The sequence below is a fragment of the Protopterus annectens genome, chromosome 6.part1, assembly GCF_019279795.1.
Source record: "Protopterus annectens isolate FY-2018-M chromosome 6.part1, PAN1.0, whole genome shotgun sequence".
NCBI classification, from domain to species: domain Eukaryota; kingdom Metazoa; phylum Chordata; order Ceratodontiformes; family Protopteridae; genus Protopterus; species Protopterus annectens.
The window spans coordinates 384,619,358-384,638,267 of record NC_056738.1 but is presented as its reverse complement, the minus strand read 5'-3'; the positions used below and the strand labels follow the sequence as shown (position 1 = coordinate 384,638,267).

At 39.3% G+C, this 18,910-nt stretch overlaps 1 protein-coding gene across 2 annotated transcripts in view; it reads right to left on the bottom strand.

Moving 5' to 3' along the window:
• The window catches only part of CDC42EP2 (CDC42 effector protein 2), a 261,853-nt gene that overhangs the window by 20,185 nt on the left and 222,758 nt on the right, over nucleotides 1-18,910 (bottom strand). The window lies entirely within an intron of this gene.

Here is an 18,910-nt window from a genome sequence, read left to right as displayed (position 1 = left end):
TTCATGTTGCCTCTGCCTCTCCTTCTCCTCAGTATCCAGGCATCACAGTTTCTCACTTTCCCCAGTCTCTAGATGCCTCAGTCTCTCTGCTGCTTCTTTTTCCAAATGCTTGGCCACCAACTCAAGTCTCTTTAACTCCAGATGGATTTTTAAGTCCTCTGTGGAAAGGCTGAGCTGTCCATTTTCTGAGAGTTGTTCATATCCATGGCCAGTTTGATTGTCCTCCTGGTTGCTATTCTCTGATGCAGCTGTGACTAAAGCTGCAATCATGTCTGCTTTAGTTGGGTTGGCATGCACCAGTCCTTTAGCCTGGCACATCTCAGCCAACTGGCTCCTTGTCAGCTTGCCATACACCTCTGCTGACATGCTTGCCTGCTCTCCCTGACTAAGCTAACGAAAAAAATAAAACAGTTGTGATATGATCTCTGAATGTTCAGTGCATGGCTGATTAAGAGTGCAAACACCTTCAGTGATCACTCTACACAAGCTACAGGAATTCAATATCCACACGACTACAAGCTAATTAATATGTGATGTGGCTAACTCACCACTATCAACCAATTAATATGTGAAGTGACTATCTCACCACTGCCAAACAATTAATATGTGGTACCCGTGCACTGGACCAATAATCAAGGAGCCTCAGACCTCACCACTAGCACCAGTAAGGGACGTGCACATTGGGAAGATGACAAGTACACACGCAGTAAAGTACAACTTCCCTTAAGAGCACAAGGAGATCAAGGTCAATCAGGGCTGGTTTCTCCCTCTCTCTCCAAATCACCAATAAGACTCCCCACTGACACAGCTATAGGGTTAAGATCTCAATCGAGTGGTGAAGCCAAAACCTCCAGCACACTCTCTGTCCAACCAGTGCTTTGTGTCCAAGTGGTTGACTGACACACACACACACACACACACACACACACACACACACACACACACACACACACACACACACACACACTCACACACACACACTTTGAGACTTAATTTATATACAAACACACAAACACTCCTGAGGAAGGCTGGCACAGGTTCACTAGCTATGCCCCCTTCTGCCCAGACTATAAGGTAGTACCAGCTGCCACCAACCACTCTTTATTAGCTAGTATAAGGCCCTTCCCAAAGGGTGACAATTGTACTGTGTAATGTTACTATTATCTAAATGGTAAGTGTGACCAAAACTTTTAAGGCTATTTAGGAATGGCCTACACAGTGTCACCAAATATATATGCAAGTACTCTAAGAGCTTAAATATCACTAAACAAACCAGCCACAATTAAAATGTTTAAATATATTTAATAATAAATAATAAAAGCACAAGACAATACTCAATAACTCAACACAGTGACAACAGAGTTCAGAATCACAGGAAATAATTCAAAACAACATTGTAGGACAGTCTCAAATAAATACAGAAAAACATCTAAACTAATCTTTACTGTATTCCTATCTATATCTAAGAGATACTATGCCCTAAATGACTTACTTACAGAGGAAGACAAGTGCTGATGAGAAGATGTCAGATCCAAAGACAAATACAAAATGCACAGACTCACTCTCTGATATAGTTCTTAAATTACTATCAAACATTACTGCTTGGTTATCTCATATTACATCATTCTTTTCACCTCTGCCTTCAGTTCCCAGGCTAACAGAAACTTAAAATTTAGTACCTCTGTGTAAAAAATACTTACCTCTCAGAAGTTTGCCTGGAACTGGAAGTTATAAAACAGTTAAACACTTTTACCTTTGAAACCTGTAATTATTTCTGTTTTTAGACAGCAGAAAAAACTCCTAGCTCTAGACATCCTGTCTCTTTTCATTAACTAACTTTATAGCACAGTCATAAACAATTTCAACTTATTTTCTTAGAGTTTTGCAAGTTAACTCTATATGTTCCAACTTCTACCATGAAAACATACATTTGCACAGGCATATAGTTTATACACATTTCTGCTCTTTTCCAGTAGGTTACACTGTGGTTACATTCTTGATGCTCAGCACATAACATACAGTTTAACACACACTTCTGCACCAGCAGTTTAATACACACATAACATACAGTTCTCTTACATTTGTAGCCTATGGATCATATTAATATTCACAAATGATATAAAATTATTTACAAAATTCTAGCTAGCTGGGCTGGCAGCCTCACAGTGTGTACAACATGGGCTGAATAAACTCTTAAGCTATATTTAACAACAAACTGCCACACTGCATATGTTGAACTACATTTACACTTTCATTTTATTTTCGTGTTTTTGTTTCAGTGATTGGGAATTCAGTGAAAAGGCCATGATTAGACTATCCTAATTCTGGTGAGTAGCTATGGCTTATGCTCTGTCTGATATTATAGTATAAAGGGATTCAGTACCTGGAGTACTTATTATATATTCTGTAATTCTGAGTGTAGATGTTTAAGCTTCATTCTATCATTCAACTTCCAAAATGGTCATAATATGCAACATTTTAATCTATGACATTACTTTAAATAAAGAATTTATAATGTCACATATCCTTTATCCACACTGACCAGCAGAACCATGGGACTAAGGGGGAAATAACAGCAGCTACCCCAGGCACAAGTTGTTAGGAGGCACAATCAGCACTAATAAAATTCTGGACAGTTATGTAGTTGTAAAGTACATGTTCAGGTTAAAGAAAATGCTTCATATTCTTAGACGGCAGGCACGTCCTTCTGCTACTGACTACTGTGCAAATGGTGGCAAACCTCTCTTAACTTGTGCTTCCTGGTAGAAAGCTAGTACACTCTTAAATGTGGCTACACTAAAATGTTGTGTTAAAAACTGTAGCTCATCACCTGTTAAGAAATGCTCAGTCACCTGCATGTAATCTAATTTTGTAACACAGAGACTTGTGGCAACATAAGAAAGCATATGAACCTTTGTAGCTGCAGAATCAGAGTGTATGTGTGCATGTTGGTACATTCATCCATGTTGGTGCAATTCTGGTTCTGCGTATTCATTTAACAGGCATATACCCATGCTAAGTTGGTGAAAATTCAGCCAGTGGGTGACAAGGTCATATATACGTGTAAAGAGGAACATTTTCAGGACTCCAAACTGTAAAATCAGCAGAAGGAAAAAGACAAACAAAAAATAAAAATGGAAAATTTGGCAAGACAAAAACAGTGCTGATGAGAAAGCAAACCTAGAAGGGGTGGGGGCTGGATAAGTAATGTGGAAGTGAGTAACTAAAGTAAATGCAATGGCTCTTACATTACAATGGGTCTAAATCAGTGTTCATACTTTTGGATTAAAATGTCATATGAATTCTATTTTAGAATGTCAAATGTAGACATTATTTCATTTTAAAATGCATGAGATGTTAAAAGTCAGTCTGCTTTTGATTAGCTTTCTCTCGTTCTCTTTCTATTGCTTTGGGAGGAAGCTTTTGGCTCGTGAATTTGAGGAAAACCTTGGCATGCTGCAGATGAATAACAGCCTTTTCTATTACATTCTGACTTAGAGTAAGCTTTAGTAATGGGAACATGAATTCTAATGCATTAAGGGTTTATTTATGACACATGGCTCTGGAGTATGATAAGAAAGTAAACATCTGGACCTAACAAAGTACGTTAGTCTTACTGTACACAATTTGGCTAATGCAGTCAGCTTATAAGTAAATATTTTGTGTTCATATGAGAATGTAACATGTTTTTGGATCATGTAACATACAAATCCCCTCATCAGCGTTTCCTTGGCCAACTTTGGATGTGTAACTCAGTAATTTCCCATCATGACACTGACTATTTGCTCTGCAGACAACGAGAGATGGAAAATAATTTCAAGTGAACCTCAAAATCTTCTTGGTTTAAGCTGCCAAAGGTGATCACTCTTACTATAACAGTGGGCCTCATGGGCCCTTTTATTCTAGCTTTAGGGCTGCAAAAAAAAAAAATTATACCCCTATCCCATGTCTACCTCATAAAATAACAGGAGATTTCCAAGGCTCCCTATTGGAATGTCAGCACTCAAAATGCTGAGTGCTGATAAACCAGAATAAAAACCCAGAAAAACAGTGAATCTCAAAAATCATTCTTCTCCTTTAAACTTCTTTTTGGCAGACAGAAAGCATCCCATACTTCCCAAACTTATCTATACCAGCTCCGAAATCACCATACCTTGGAGAAAGGGGAATTTTCACAGAAATGGCCATCTCAGAATAAGCCCATTTTTCAATCATTAGGTGTCCTTGTTTCAGGAGTTGCTCTAGTGGGTCCCAATATTTCAAATTGTTACTGACTTCCAAATGCTATAGGGATAGGTTTTGGAGAAAAAGCAAATTGAAACCAGTTTAATGTGACTTTGTAAGAAGTATAATAACAGAATAAGTGGAAGCATATCTCGTTAGGGAACATAAGAAAGGGAGAAGGAAAAGTTTGGTGATGTCTCCTACAACATCTGGACTACACAAATGGTTTAGGAAGGAGTTTAAAACATGAATGTACTTTCAAAGATACAAAACATGAATGGTTCAGAAATATAAACCAATCCAGAGTTGTTGGAATTTACAAAACTGACAGTATTAAATAAAACAATAATTTCATTACTGGCCCAGTCACACAAAATTATATCATAAAAAATCCAAGGAAGACTCCTCTAAGCTAGAGACTTCGCTGTGTAATACTTTGTAGTGGAGGCCCAGTGGATATATGGAAATGATCCCTTAAGGACATACCAGTGTTTCAGCTACATGGTTTCTGCATGCCCATAACCTTCTACTTTTTCAGTCTTTATGGGTACTATTCAGGCAAATAAAACTGTCATATTCCCCAGTTTTACAAAATTCTTACTGGGATTATACAACAAAGACAAATTATCCAAATCTAACATATGTACATAGATATAGCCATGAAATTAATTTCTGCTAAATGTAAGTCATTCTAGTTCTGAATTTCCATTTGGGAATTTATTAATAAAGCCCTTCTTATTCTTTATAAAGCATGCAATACATAGAAAAGAGAAAGCTTATTGGTGGAGATATGACAGAGAAAATAATGCTGACTAACAACACAGTCTTTATGACTGCTACATGTTAAAAGAGCTTTGAACTAAATTGCTGTTATTTGTAAGTGTTGCGGTCTGGTAAGTACAAATTAGCTGCACGTTTGCCTTTATGCAACACTACAGTTCTAACATGCATAACTAAAGAATACTTATGACCACTTTGTGACTTTAGCCATGCCCGAATGCCATTCTCCAAGAACTTTAAAAAATCCTGTTAAATACAACCATCATCACTGATGAAAGGGAAACTGATGCCATTCAAATGATAGTAAATAAACCCTATAATATCTTAAAAGATGGGCTAAATTGTCTTTACTTATGGAAAAGTGTAGAGATAATACTCCATTAAGTCATCAGTGTCTGGCGTGTTTAGTGTTTGTCAAAATATAAGGTGCATTTACAAAAATAATTTAGGGTAATAAGAACATTACACATTTAGAAATCACAAATCCTGTGCATATAGTAAACAGTAACTAATAGTCAATGTGAAGTGGGTTTAAATGTTATTATAAGACAATGACTGGGTTTTTTAATTAAACAGATACATACACATGTGCTGCTTATAAGATAGTACATGGGGCAAGAGAGTTATTGTAAGAATTAGATACATGCACATGCTGCTTATAAGATAGTACATGGGGCAAGAGCGTTATTGTAAGAATTAGATACATGCACATGCTGCTTATAAGATAGTACATTGGGTGAGAGCGTTATTGTAAGAATTAGATACATGCACATGCTGCTTATAAGATAGTACATGGGGCAAGAGCGTTATTGTAAGAATTAGATACATGCACATGCTGCTTATAAGATAGTACATGGGGCAAGAGCGTTATTGTAAGAATTAGATACATGCACATGCTGCTTATAAGATAGTACATGGGGCAAGAGCGTTATTGTAAGAATTAGATACATGCACATGCTGCTTAAAAGATAGTACATGGGGCAAGAGCGCTATTGTAAGAATTAGATACATGCACATGCTGCTTAAAAGATAATACATTGGGTGAGAGAGTTATTGTAAGAATTAGATACACACAAACACAGCTTAAAGACCAATTCACCAAACCGGGTAAATAAAGGAGCAGTAACACCCTACAATGACTAATACTGTATATAACCGCTTACTATATAAATGTTTTCCCAGATAGTCACACTAGGCTTTGCATATCACTTAATACAGAAAATGATATACCCGCATGCTAATTCTATCAAATGCTTGATGGTAAGAGTTTTGTATTGCAATCCTGTGACAAAAACTGATAGATGGCAGACATGTGAACTCCTTTATATATGCACATTTTATATTTTGGTAAGACAGGCAAAAGGGCCATACCAAGGAGGCTGGGTGGCCACATGCAGCCCCTAGGCCATAGGCTGGCCACCACTGGGGCAAACCTATAAGGAAATATTTCTATAATGTGTATTTTCTCAGCTTGGGAAAGAATGAATAACATGGTAAGATGTTCCTTAATGAATAATACAGTTTTAACAGTTTATCTTTCTCACAGGATATCAATTATACATCTTAAAAGTGTTTATGTTCTGCAGACTTATACAAATGTGTACTCTGTACATTTATAGAAGTACTTTTTGATGCTAGCTGTATTCCACACCAGTCAGTCTTGCAGTTAATACAAATATCTGCTTTTGAAACTGAGTGGGAATCAGGGGAGGGTAAAATAATGAAAGAAGAATCTAGAACAACTGGGAAAATTATTTCTACAACCAGAAGCTGAGTAGTTGAAAAGGTAAATTAAATAAGTGAATTTACAAGATGCAAATGTAAATGTTAACTGCATGAAAATTTCAGAAGATTTTGTATGTTATCATACTTTGGTAAACAAGATGATGCGTGTGTTTATTGTATGGTTTCAGGTTTAAAACTATGAAAGGGAAATATGTAATAACTTTGTGGGGTAGGAGAATCATTAAGTCATTAATGCCAGAGAAGTGCCATGGGGTAGTTATTAAGTTATGAAAAGAATGGAAACTTACTAAAAGAATTATATTCGTTATTTCAGGGTGACTCTTTATTTGTTTGGGAAGAGACATCGTTGGTTGCACTACATATTTTTCTTGAAGAACAGAGAGTTTAAGGGTGGAGGTCTTTGCTAAACTAGACCAAAATATGCTAACCAAGTCAATTAAAGTATGTGGGGATAGTTTTAATTCTCCAAAAACGGACAAGGAAGGAAAGAAAACTACTATGGGTAGTAGGTGTGACTAGTAGTAGCTTAACAATTAAGGTTATGAAAAAGTAAAAGAAGAACATGTATATAGGACAATAAAAGGAAAAAAATCAGGAAATGTTAAGAGAGAGAAGTTGTTTAGGACATTATATTGCCTGGTAAAGGAAAATTAACACTACGTTATATATGTTGAATTCATTTGGTAATGTGTCTCCTATGCAGATGATGAAAATATTATAGATGTGCAGTTTCAGAAAATATTTATATGCCTTGTTAAAGAATTATATAAATCTGTGGGGGAGGGGGGTACAATGTACCACAGGTAAACAAATATGAATGATGGAGTGAGGCAGAGGTGTGCTCTTAACCCTGTATGTTATAATTCAGTTATGAATACCCTGGTTATACAATTGGATACACTGACAGTAGGATAGGAGTGGGACAAAGGACTGAATTACATTATTCCAATTATATCTAATTACATTGATGGTTTTATTTTTTATTTTTGTGAGTAGTGAGGGAAGAAAAGTTGGTTACATAGATGTTTTAGAGTTTAAATGAGTTATTTTGTGAAGATGGTTTTACTTTAATAACAATATATGTACACGTTCTGTGAGTGTGTGGTGTGGATGAACTACTGTGTCAGGCTAGCCCCCTGGTGGTGTAAACCTTGGCTCTAGATGACTGTCACTGATGAAATGACACCCCAACCCCATGTACAAAAATGGAAAAAAGGGTGTGGATGGATGGATGGATAAGGTTTCTGGAAGATAAGTTACATAGTAGGAGATATTATTTCAATTCTGAACAAACTGAGCTTGTATGTTTCAAATTTGAGGATACTAAAGTAATTAGATATGGCTGGGATGAAGATTGTGGAGAAATAAGGGGCGTGATTAGAATGAGGAAGAAATTTCCATTCTTATTTATTAGAAGTTTACTTAAATCTTTTGTTTGGTAAAATGATATACTTCTGGACAAATTTCCTTTCTTTTAACAACTATATGAGAATAGTATTCTTATTGAATTGGGATCTTTTGTTTATTTTATTTATTTATCCTTTGTTAACTGGGTTAGTTCCTCAAAGCTTTTGGCTTCTTTTCAGGGGAGAACCTTGGTTAAAGCCTACCAAGATGGGGGCTTAGGTTATAAGATACATAGCAATATATGTGAAATATAATGTTTGTTAAGGTTAATTTAATATTTATTTATTTTATTTATTATATTTTTTAACTGGGTATGTCCGACTGGGCCAGGGGCCCGTTTTCAGTGGAGACCCGTAGAGAAAAGCTCCACAGTAGTACACCACAACACACAAGCAATAATACAATACAATCAATAGTATAATACAATCATAGTACAATAAGCAATAACACAATGCAAGTACTGGGTATTTTTATAAACTAAAAACAAATTAACATAAGGAAGATAGAAGTTCTGATGAGAAAAAGTAATAGAAGTGGGAAAAATAATTAACCTGGAGAGTGGCAGGAGCACAGCCAATGATGGGTAAGATGTTCCTTTAGGAGTGATTTGAACTGATTGTGAATAGGGTTTGCTATGGTGTCTGAAAGAGTGTTCCAGAGTTTGGATATTCTGTGTGAATACAGGGAGTCGCCATGATAGTTGTGGGAGTTGGATACCTTTAGTAATGGTTTGTTGGAAGATTTAACATTAGTACTTGGTTGAACTAAATAGGAGATAGCAGGGCAGTTGCTGGGATGATAGATTATTTTATGGGCTAAGGTTAGCTGATTAAGTGATAAAAGGTTGGGGAACTCTAGCCAGTTTAATTATGAAAGAGATGAACAGTGGTGAGATCTGTGTGGGTGATTAGTGGCAAATTTAGCGATCTTATTGTAACAGGATTCTAGGTTGTTGAGGTCTGATTTTCAAAGGTTTGTGAATATGACAGAACCATACAGAAGGGTGGATACAAGGCGTGTGTGAGCAGTGGCTAGCCTGGTGTTGGGAGTTGGGTATGGTTTGGCCCTATATAGGGTGCCTAGTTTGATGTGGACTTTTTTGATAGTTTGGGCAACATGTATATCAAATTTCAGGTTAGTGTGGTTTGTGGGGACTATCTTGGTTCCATTTGCGAAGAAGATTGAGAGAGGGAGCTGAGAAGGTTTGTTTATTTTGTTACTGAAAAGTATAATTTTGGTTTTGCTGGGATTTAAAATAAGTTGGTGTTGAGAGAGGTAAGTTTCAATGTCCTGAAGAGAAGACTGCAGTTTTAGCTGGAGTTCCTGCGGTGAGGAGGCAGAGCAGATGAGTGTAGCAGCATCGGCATACTGTACAATGGAGGCAAGTTGAGTTGCTGAATTAACGTTGTTTGTGAATATGATAAAGAGAAGTGGACCTAGAATAGAACCTTGGGGTACACCCACAGAGATGGGGAGTAGGGGGGAAAGAGAGTTTTCCCATTTTGTAGCCTGTTGTCGATAGCTATAGAGCCAAGTTAGTGATGATAGACTTAGGCCATAGGAAGACAGTTTATTAAGTAGCAGCTGGTGGGATACGGTGTCAAAGGCTTTGGACATATCAAGAAAGATGGAAGAGACAAGCTGGCCTTCGTTTATGAGATGATGGACGGTGTTAGTGAAGGTTAGGAGAGCAATGCTGGTACTAGGTTTAGGTCTGAAGCCGTGCTGAGAGCTGGAAAGGAGGTTATTGTTAAGAAAGCAGTTAATGAGCTGGTTGTGGATGCATACAGTTAGATTATTTTTGTATAAATGTATATTTGCCTTTGTCACAAGTGATAATTCAATAAAGGTGTTTAAAAAAAAGAGGGGGTCTATATATTAGTGAACCTGAAAATGGACTAAACAAGGTCCACACAACAGTCTTATGGCATTTATACATTTAAGAAAAATAAAATATATTTTGTTTATTATTGCACTAGGTTATATGTTGAATGCATTTGGTAATACATCTCCTATGCAGATGATGAAAATATTAGAGATGTGCAGTTTTCAGAAAAGATTTATATGTCTTGTTAAAGAATTATCTAAATATGTGTGCTTAGAAAGCATTTTCCAGAGAGTTTGAATTAGGATGAAAAAAAAACACATTAAGACAGACGTGAAAGACCCATTCAATATGATTACAGTGGAAAACTGCTATTACGGAAAAGTTTGGTTAAAGAAAAATCAGAGAACAGGAATAGCTGTCATGAAAAGACAGATGATGCTTGTTAAGATATTTGAGGAAACAGGACTAAAAAAATATTTGGACAGAAGAAGAACAATTCAATATGTCTCTCAGATAAGAATTTTTGTGTGGTGATTCTTCATTCAAGAGCTATATGTGAAAACTGGACTGAATTATAAAATGAAAGTTGATAATATTTGCTTATTTTAGGAATGTAATGTAGAAGAATCTCTTATTTTCTTAGAATGTAATGTGTTTTCTGGTTTCTAAGGAACATTATCAGAGAAATGAGAGACTGATGTGTTTAAAAGTAGAATTCATGCCAAGGCATTTCACACAATACCCCACTTGGGCACTGTTGGCAAACTCAAGAGGTTAGGTATGAACCCTTATGTCACCTGGTGAATTGCCAGCTAGCTCACATACAGGACCCAGGACGTTAGAAGTGGAGAGTCCACTACTACAAAGAGGCCAGTCACAAGTGGAGTCCATCAAGGATTGGTCCTGGGACCGCTACTTTCTGGCATTTACTTCTTTGAGGTCAAAGCAAATGTTAATGGCCTCCAGTTGATTAATTCTGCAGATGACTTTAAATTAGGAGCAGTCATAGAATCCTCCACCGATACAAATATTCTCCGGTAAGGGCTCACACAGACAAATAACCAGTTTCAGAGCCATGGGCTAAAACTAAATGCCAAGAAATGCATAATAGTATCCTTCAGGAAGCCATCTACCCCTGGTAACTTTCATATTGACGACATACCCCTAAGAGCTGACCCAGTAGTCAGGGACTTGGGGACACATATAGACAGTAATTTACCTTTGACGATCATGTGCCTATAGTAGTGAGGAAATCATTCTATGTTGTGCAACTTATAAACAAAGGTATGGCATCTAGGTCCAAGGAAGACATTGTTCCACTGTATTCGGCATTCATCAGACTTATCATTGAGTACAATGCCCTCTTTTGTATGTACCTAATCAGGATATCCAACAACTGGAACATCCACAGAAATTCTTCATTAAAAGAATGCAGGGTGTAAGTAACACATCATATGCAGACCACCTCAAGGCCCTGTCCCTGTATTCTGTCTCCTTCAAGCTGGTGAGGGAAGCTGTATGCCTGACATACAAGGCATTGTCGGACCCCACACTAATGAATCTCGTGAAAATCTGCAACAGAAACAGCACCAGAATTACCCATTTTAAAGACTTAAACCTTGCCAGTGATATACACAGGACCTGCTGGAAAAACATGTATGTATCCCAGAGACTACCCGTTCTCCGGAACAGGCTCCCATCCATGGAAGCAGAGTTCCTCCCTAACCCAATTCAAGTGTAACTTGGACATCTGCATGGAGAAAGTACAGTTTTGTACCTACCATAAATGTAGATGTTCGAGGATCTACATTGCTGCAGTCATAACCTGTGGGTAGTCCGCTGTCCTCGATCGGCCCGAATACCAAAGAGCTGGGCTGGCGTCGGTCATTGTCACCTAGAGCTGACATCAGTACGTCGTAGTACATAAAAGCATGACCGACGCCATATCCTCAGTCTTTCTTGCCCCAGATGTCAGAAGGCCTAAGAATGAAAGAAGGCCAGAGCCAAAATAGTAAACGCCCAACAACTACCAGTGTGGAAATAAAGATAATCCTAAAAAAACACAGCAACCACAAACTATAGAGGGGAAGGAGGGAGGGATAATTGGACTGCAGCAATGTAGATCCTCGAACATCTACATTTATGGTAGGTACAAAACTGTACTATGTTCTTCGTCTCACATTGCTGCAGTCATAACCTGTGGGTAGAATCCCAAAGCAAAGGAAAAGGGAGGCTGGCAAACTAAATAGCATTAGGAGCTGCTAACATGCCCTGTAAAACTGCAGTGGCAAACCCAGCCCTGGACTTGGAATAAAGAGGGAGATGGTAATGCTTAGTAAAAGTGTGTACTGAACTCCAAGTAGCTGCCTCTAAAATATCCTTAGTAGCTACACCCCTCAAAAAAGCAGTAGATGTGGCAGTAGCCCTAGTAGAATGAGGTCTGATCCCAGTAGGAACATTCTTCCCATGATGAGAATAACAAAAAGCAATACATTGACCAATCCATTTTGAAATAGTCTGCTTTGAAACAGCTTTCCCTTGTGAACCCAAAGCAAAAGAAACAAATAACTGTTGAGTCTGTCTGAACTCCTTAGTTCTGCTCAAATAATAACGTAACTGCCTGTGGATATCCAAAGAATGCAAGACTTTTTCCCCTTATTTTGGGGATCAGCATAAAAAGTAGGCAAATGAATAGACTGGTTCAAGGCCACATTAGAAATCACTTTAGGCATAAAAAGTAGGGTTAGTTCAAAGAAACTCTATCCTTATGAAATATCAGAAAGGGTTCAACTGCCATGAGTGCCTGCAATTCAGATACCCTCCTAGCAGAAGTAATGGCCAACAAAAAACCAGTCTTCCAAGACAAAAACTTCAATTCAGACGTAGCTGCAGGTTCAAAAGGAGGTAAAGTAAGCTTCTCCAACACAAAATTGAGATCCCAGGAAGGAGTAGGAGCTCTACGTGGGGGTCTTATATACTTTGCCCCTCTAAGAAATTGTTTGAACAAAGGGTGAGAAAATAAAGGAGGGTCACAATCATAGTGAGCAGAAATGGCTGCAGCATGAACCTTCACAGAAGAGAATGACAAACCCTTGTCCAGTAATTCAGTAAGATACTGTAGTGCAAAACTCAAACTAGGCACTGAAACATCAAAGCCCTTTGCTGTGCTCCAAAGAAAAAATGTCTTCCATTTATCAGCATAAACTTTTCTAGTACTAGGCCTCCTGGCTTCCAAAATGACATCTGAAACCTGTTGAGGAAGCTGAGACCCCACCGGCTCCATCACAGAATACGCCAGGCTGTTAGATGCAGGGACTGCACCCGAACATTGAGAAAATGATTGTTTGACTGGGATAACAAATGAGGAACCTGTGGCAGAAGCCAAGGAGGCTCCTGAATTAAACTCCTCAGCAGAGGATACCAATGCTGACGTGGCCAATCTGGTGCTATTAGAATCATGCAAGGCTTGTCCCGCCTGACTTTCAAGAGTACCTTGGGAAGAAGAGGCAGAGGAGGAAAAGCATAAATGTGAAGGTTGTTCCAACTGAAAGATAGAGCATCCACTTTCCAAGCATTTGGATGGAACATCTTTGTGCAAAATTTTGGCAGTTGAAAATTCAGTGGAGAAGCGAACAGATCTATGTCTGGAGTTCCCCAAGCCACGGTCAATTGTTTGAATACCTGAGGATCCAGTTTCCACTCGTGGGGATCCACAATTTGCCTGCTCAATACATCTGCTACGGAGTTCTGTGCTCCTGGCAGAAACCATGCTTGAAGATTGATTTGCAAACTCAGAGCAGTCTCCCACAAAATCATTGCTTGTCTGCAAAGAGGGTAGGAATGGGTTCCCCCCTGCTTGTTGATGTACCACATGACTGTTGTGTTGTCTGTTTGAATCAACACCTGTCCCGGCTGAAGTAGGACCTTGAAAGCCATCAAAGCAAATTGGACTGCTAACATCTCCTTCATGTTGATATGCAAATGTAGTAGTTTGTGAGGCCACATGTCTTGTATCCATTTCCCATTGAAGTGTGCTCCCCAAGCCAAGTCCGAGGCATCCGTCGTTAGTATCTGACTCGCCTCTGGTCGGGTCACAGAGAGTCCCTTGTTTAGGTGACATTCCTGAGCCCACCACAAGAATTCCTTCTGGATGCAAGGTATAATCCGAATGACAGTGTCCAAACCGTGGCAGTGTTGAGTCCACACACTTTTGAGATACCATTGTAGCTTCCTCATATGCAGTTTGGCATTGGGAAGTACTAGAATGCAAGATGCCATGAACCCCAAGGCTTGAAGGACTGTCCTTGCAGTCAGCCTGGACATTACTGATAACTGCTGGAAGTATAGATGAAGAGTTCTTTGTTTGTCCGGGGTCAGAAATGCCATCTGAGAAGCTGTATTCAGTCTCACACCCAGAAAGCACATGTCCTGAGAGGGCACTAGACTGGACTTTATTTCGTTCACAGAATACCCTAGGCACCTTAAAACTGCCATTACATACTGGAGATGTTGTAGTAACTTGTCTTTGTTTTGAGCAAGAATCAGGCAATCGTCCAGATAAGGATAAATTTGTATTCCTCTCTGTCTGAAAAAAGCAATTACAGGAGCCAGAACTTTTGTGAATACTCTGGGCCCAGTAGATAAACCAAAGGGCAATGCAGAGAACTGATAATGAGAAGTACCAGCCCGAAATCTCAGGAATCTCCTGCAGCTGGGCCTGATAGGGATGTGAAGATAGGCCTCTTTGAGATCCAGGGTTACCATCCAGTGATCTTCGCCCAGCATACGCAGAAGTTGCTGTAATGTTAACATCTTGAACTTTGGAATGTCTAGGTAGGTATTGAGAATGGACAAATCCAGAATTGGCCTCCAAGTGTTTCCTTTCTTTGGCAATAGGAATAGACGGGAATAAAAACCTAGGCCTACTTCTGACGGAGGGACCACCTGAATTGCCCCCATCTGTAAAAGTAAAGAAATTTGCTCCTGAGCCTCCATCCTTTGCTGAGGAGGCACATCCGGCATGCCTTTGAAAGGAGGAAAAGTGTGAAAATAAAACTTGTACCCATGATTTATTATATCCAACACCCATTTGTCCTGGGTGACCAAATGCCAGTTTTGTTTGAAAAGTCCCAACTTTCCTCCTAGAGGAGCTGCCAGTAGAGAAGGGTCTGGCAGCGAAGATACAGGTCATTGGGTCTGTTTACGAAAAGGCTGACCCCTGCCTTCACCAGAAGACTGTGCAGGAGAACTCCAAGTCCTAGGTCTGAAAGAACCCTGAGCGTGAGCTCTGCCTCTACCACGCCTAGACCTGCCCTTAGACTGATAATCCGAAGAAGGAAAAGACCATCCTCTAGCAGGCCAATTCCTACTAAACTTAGGGGGCTGCACCTGCATAAAATCTTTGACCGTCTGCATAGACTTAGCCTTATCTTCCATCTTTTTCAAAACTGGTTCCACAGAAGGACCAAAAAGTACTTCAGATTGAAGAGGAGCATCCAAAATCCGAGCCTTAACATGCTGTGACAAATTTTGATCCTTAAGCCAGGCATGTCTACGAATAACTGAACCTGTAGCAGCCACCCTGGATGCAGCCTGAAGAGCATTGAAACCACATTGCAAAGAATGCTTGCCAACTTGATCTGACGCATGAACCAACTCCTGGAGCTCCTTACACTCTATACCCTCAGATAAAGCATCCACATTAGATTGCAATTGTCCTAACAAAAAGTTCTGATACTTCAGCATATGAAATTGGCAATTCAACGCCCTCATAGCTAACGTAGAGGAGGTGTACACTTTTTTCCCCCATCTATCTAAAGCTCTAGAATCTTTATCCAAAGGAACTGGATTCTTAGCCACAGAAGCCCTAATACCCTTCGGACCTTGAGTAATAGTTTCCGGATCAGCTCTAGGACTCTTGTACAAATACTTATGTGCTTCTGGAACTCTATAATATCTGTCTGGCTTAACAGGGGCAGGAGGTAAAGAATCAGGATTAAGGGAAGATTCAGAAAAACATCCTGAACAACTAAGACAGGAGGAATAGCCAAGGGCCTATGCTGTGGCAGAAACAAAAATTCCCTGAGCAGTTTCCGAGAATCCGAAAAATCCTGACCTTCCCACTTGAAATGCTCCCTCATGGAATGTAAAGTCTCAGAAAAAGAAAAATCCTCTGGAGGAGAAGCAGAAGGACAGGAGTCCTCTGCATCCGAATCTAAATAAGAAGGGAATTCCTGAATTTCTTCAGCTGAGGAATCAGAGTAGTCTGAGGAATGATCCATCCCCTCTAAATCTGCCTCAACCCTAGGCCTCTTCTCTGGGGGGGGGCATAGAACCCCTGATCAAAGTAATCAAGTCCTCAGCCATTTTTAACATATGCTTTTTAGGAACAGGGGCTGGAGAGCTAGAACTATGACCAGGGTCAACATGACAAGGTTTGGCCTTAGCATGGGCTTTAGCCACTGAAGTAGAAGGCCTAATAACCTTCTGTAAAGATGGAACTACAGACACCTGAGAAGCACCTTCAGCCGGGCCTAACTCCTGAGAGGCCAACTCCTGTAAAAGTAAAGGTTCCCCATGGGATTCAGCCGAACCCTCGGCAGGATCCACAGATTCAACCGGAGGCTCCATAGAACTGGCGTCCGCAATGGACGACTCATCCGGTTTAGACTTCAAAGATCTATCTTTACGCTTTTTAGCGGTAGCGGGCGTCGGAGGATCTGACGGCATGTTATAGTTACACCTTTTACCGAAAACAAGCCTGGCACAGTCTAATCTCCGTTTAATGGTGCACTTGTTAAATCTAGCACAAAAGCGACACCCGACCACGTCGTGCTCAGGCCCTAAGCAAGGAATACAGAAAGAATGAAAATCCTTATGAGGTATCTGTTTCCCACAAGAAATGCAATTATTAACTTTTTCTGACATCCGGATAACTGAGGCAAGAAAAGACAAAGATTTCCCCAACGGGGTACTTAGCCCAACTTGGTCTTCGGTCTGAAACTCGATAAATGAAAATTTCAGAACGCCGAATGGCACTTGCAAATGCTGCTTCTGCTTCGGTCCACGCGGCAAGAAAGACTGAGGATATGGTGTTGGTCATGCGCTTATGTACTACGACGTACTGACGTCAGCTCTAGGCGACAATGACCGACGCCAGCCCAGCTCTTTGGTATTCGGGCCGATCGAGGACAGCGGACTACCCACAGGTTATGACTGCAGCAATGTGAGACAAAGAACATCAGGAAATTCATCCCTGGTTTGGTAGCTATGTCTCTAATAGACACAGGCACCCTGTAAATGGCTGATCTCCCAGGCCCCTACTTGAAAATGTTTAATTTCCTAAGCCCCTGCTTACACTTATCAAGGGTACTAGAAGGTGTCAGAGATTTGGAATGCATGGCTATAAACCTATAATAAGGATAACACAGAAACAAATAAGATAGTTAAGATTTTCATTTATAGCTTATGGGTGTTGTAGTGGGAAAGATTTGTTGATGTTTTAAATACTAAATCATGGAATAATGAAGTGTGGTCAAGCAAATTCTAAAATGCTTGTGCATAACTGAAACTGGGCAAGAAATATTACATCTATAATTTCCTTTTTAAGTAAATAGATTTATTTTTGTTGAGTTGAATTTTATTTTAATTGAATTGTTATGTATTGTTTTAATAAAACTCACAAACACTTTTTCATAAGTATCATGAGCCACTACCACCAACCCAAGTTTAATGTCTCATCTGAAGGACTGCACCTCATATGTGCAGCACTCCCTTTATGCTGTATTGCAGTGTCAGTAAATGAAAAACTAGTTCAAGTACCTGGTGTGTGGACAGAATTCTAAGACAGGATAAGTGCAGTAATGAAATGTAGATTGGCTGTGGTGGGGGCAAGGTAGTGGGTGTGAGACAGGAGAAGAAATAGTGAACGGACAGAGTGAGTTGGGGAGTTCCGAAATTCTGTATCTTCTTATAACTGACATCCACAAATAGACTGAACTTCATTCTCTAATCATTATGTGACATAAGGATTAACTTATTTATATGTTAACTACCTAAATTTACATGGCACAGTTGGCTTTCTTCAGGAATAATTTGAGAGTGTTATCAAATTAAATGACATACACTCAAATAATAGGCAAATGCATACTAAGGTATTTAAACAAAGAACTACAAAATAAGACTCCATAGCAGTTCACTGCATTAGTCCATTCTGCAAAACTAGCAGAAGGGTTTTCTATCTGTTTCTTAATCAAGTCCTGAGTGCGGCACATCTAGCATTTATTCTCGCATCTGATAGCCTGTTGACATAACCACCCATAAGAAAGTCCTGTTTTTTGTCCTGCCACATATTATCTACTAATCAATATTAATTTCCCCATGACAAATACTATACTGCTCCAGATATAAAATACCTTCTCCTTGTCTCTACCTTTCCTTTACACACACACACACACACACACACACACACACACACACACACACACACACACACAGACACACACACACACACACACACACACACACACACACACACACACACACACACACACACACACACACACACACACACTCTGTAAATCCAGATTCCAACCCTTAGCCATAAGCATGCCAAGTTTTTGTTACGCTTGCAATTATCTATATCAATAGGCTTTAATAGACTTACATTTTTTACCAGTGAATCAGATTTACCTACCTCATCTTCCAACTCAGCCATGTTTTAGAAATTAACATTTGTAGTTAGACAGCACAACCTGGCTATATCAGTCTCCAATAGGAAAATAAACAAAATACAAATACATTTATTCTTTCTTTTACAGTTCTTTTGTGGAAAAGGCTCTGCACTCCCTCAGGTAGTAATTAATACTAGCCCTGCAATAAACCTATACCTAGTTTTGAAAACAGCTTTCCTTGTTTTGAAAATAA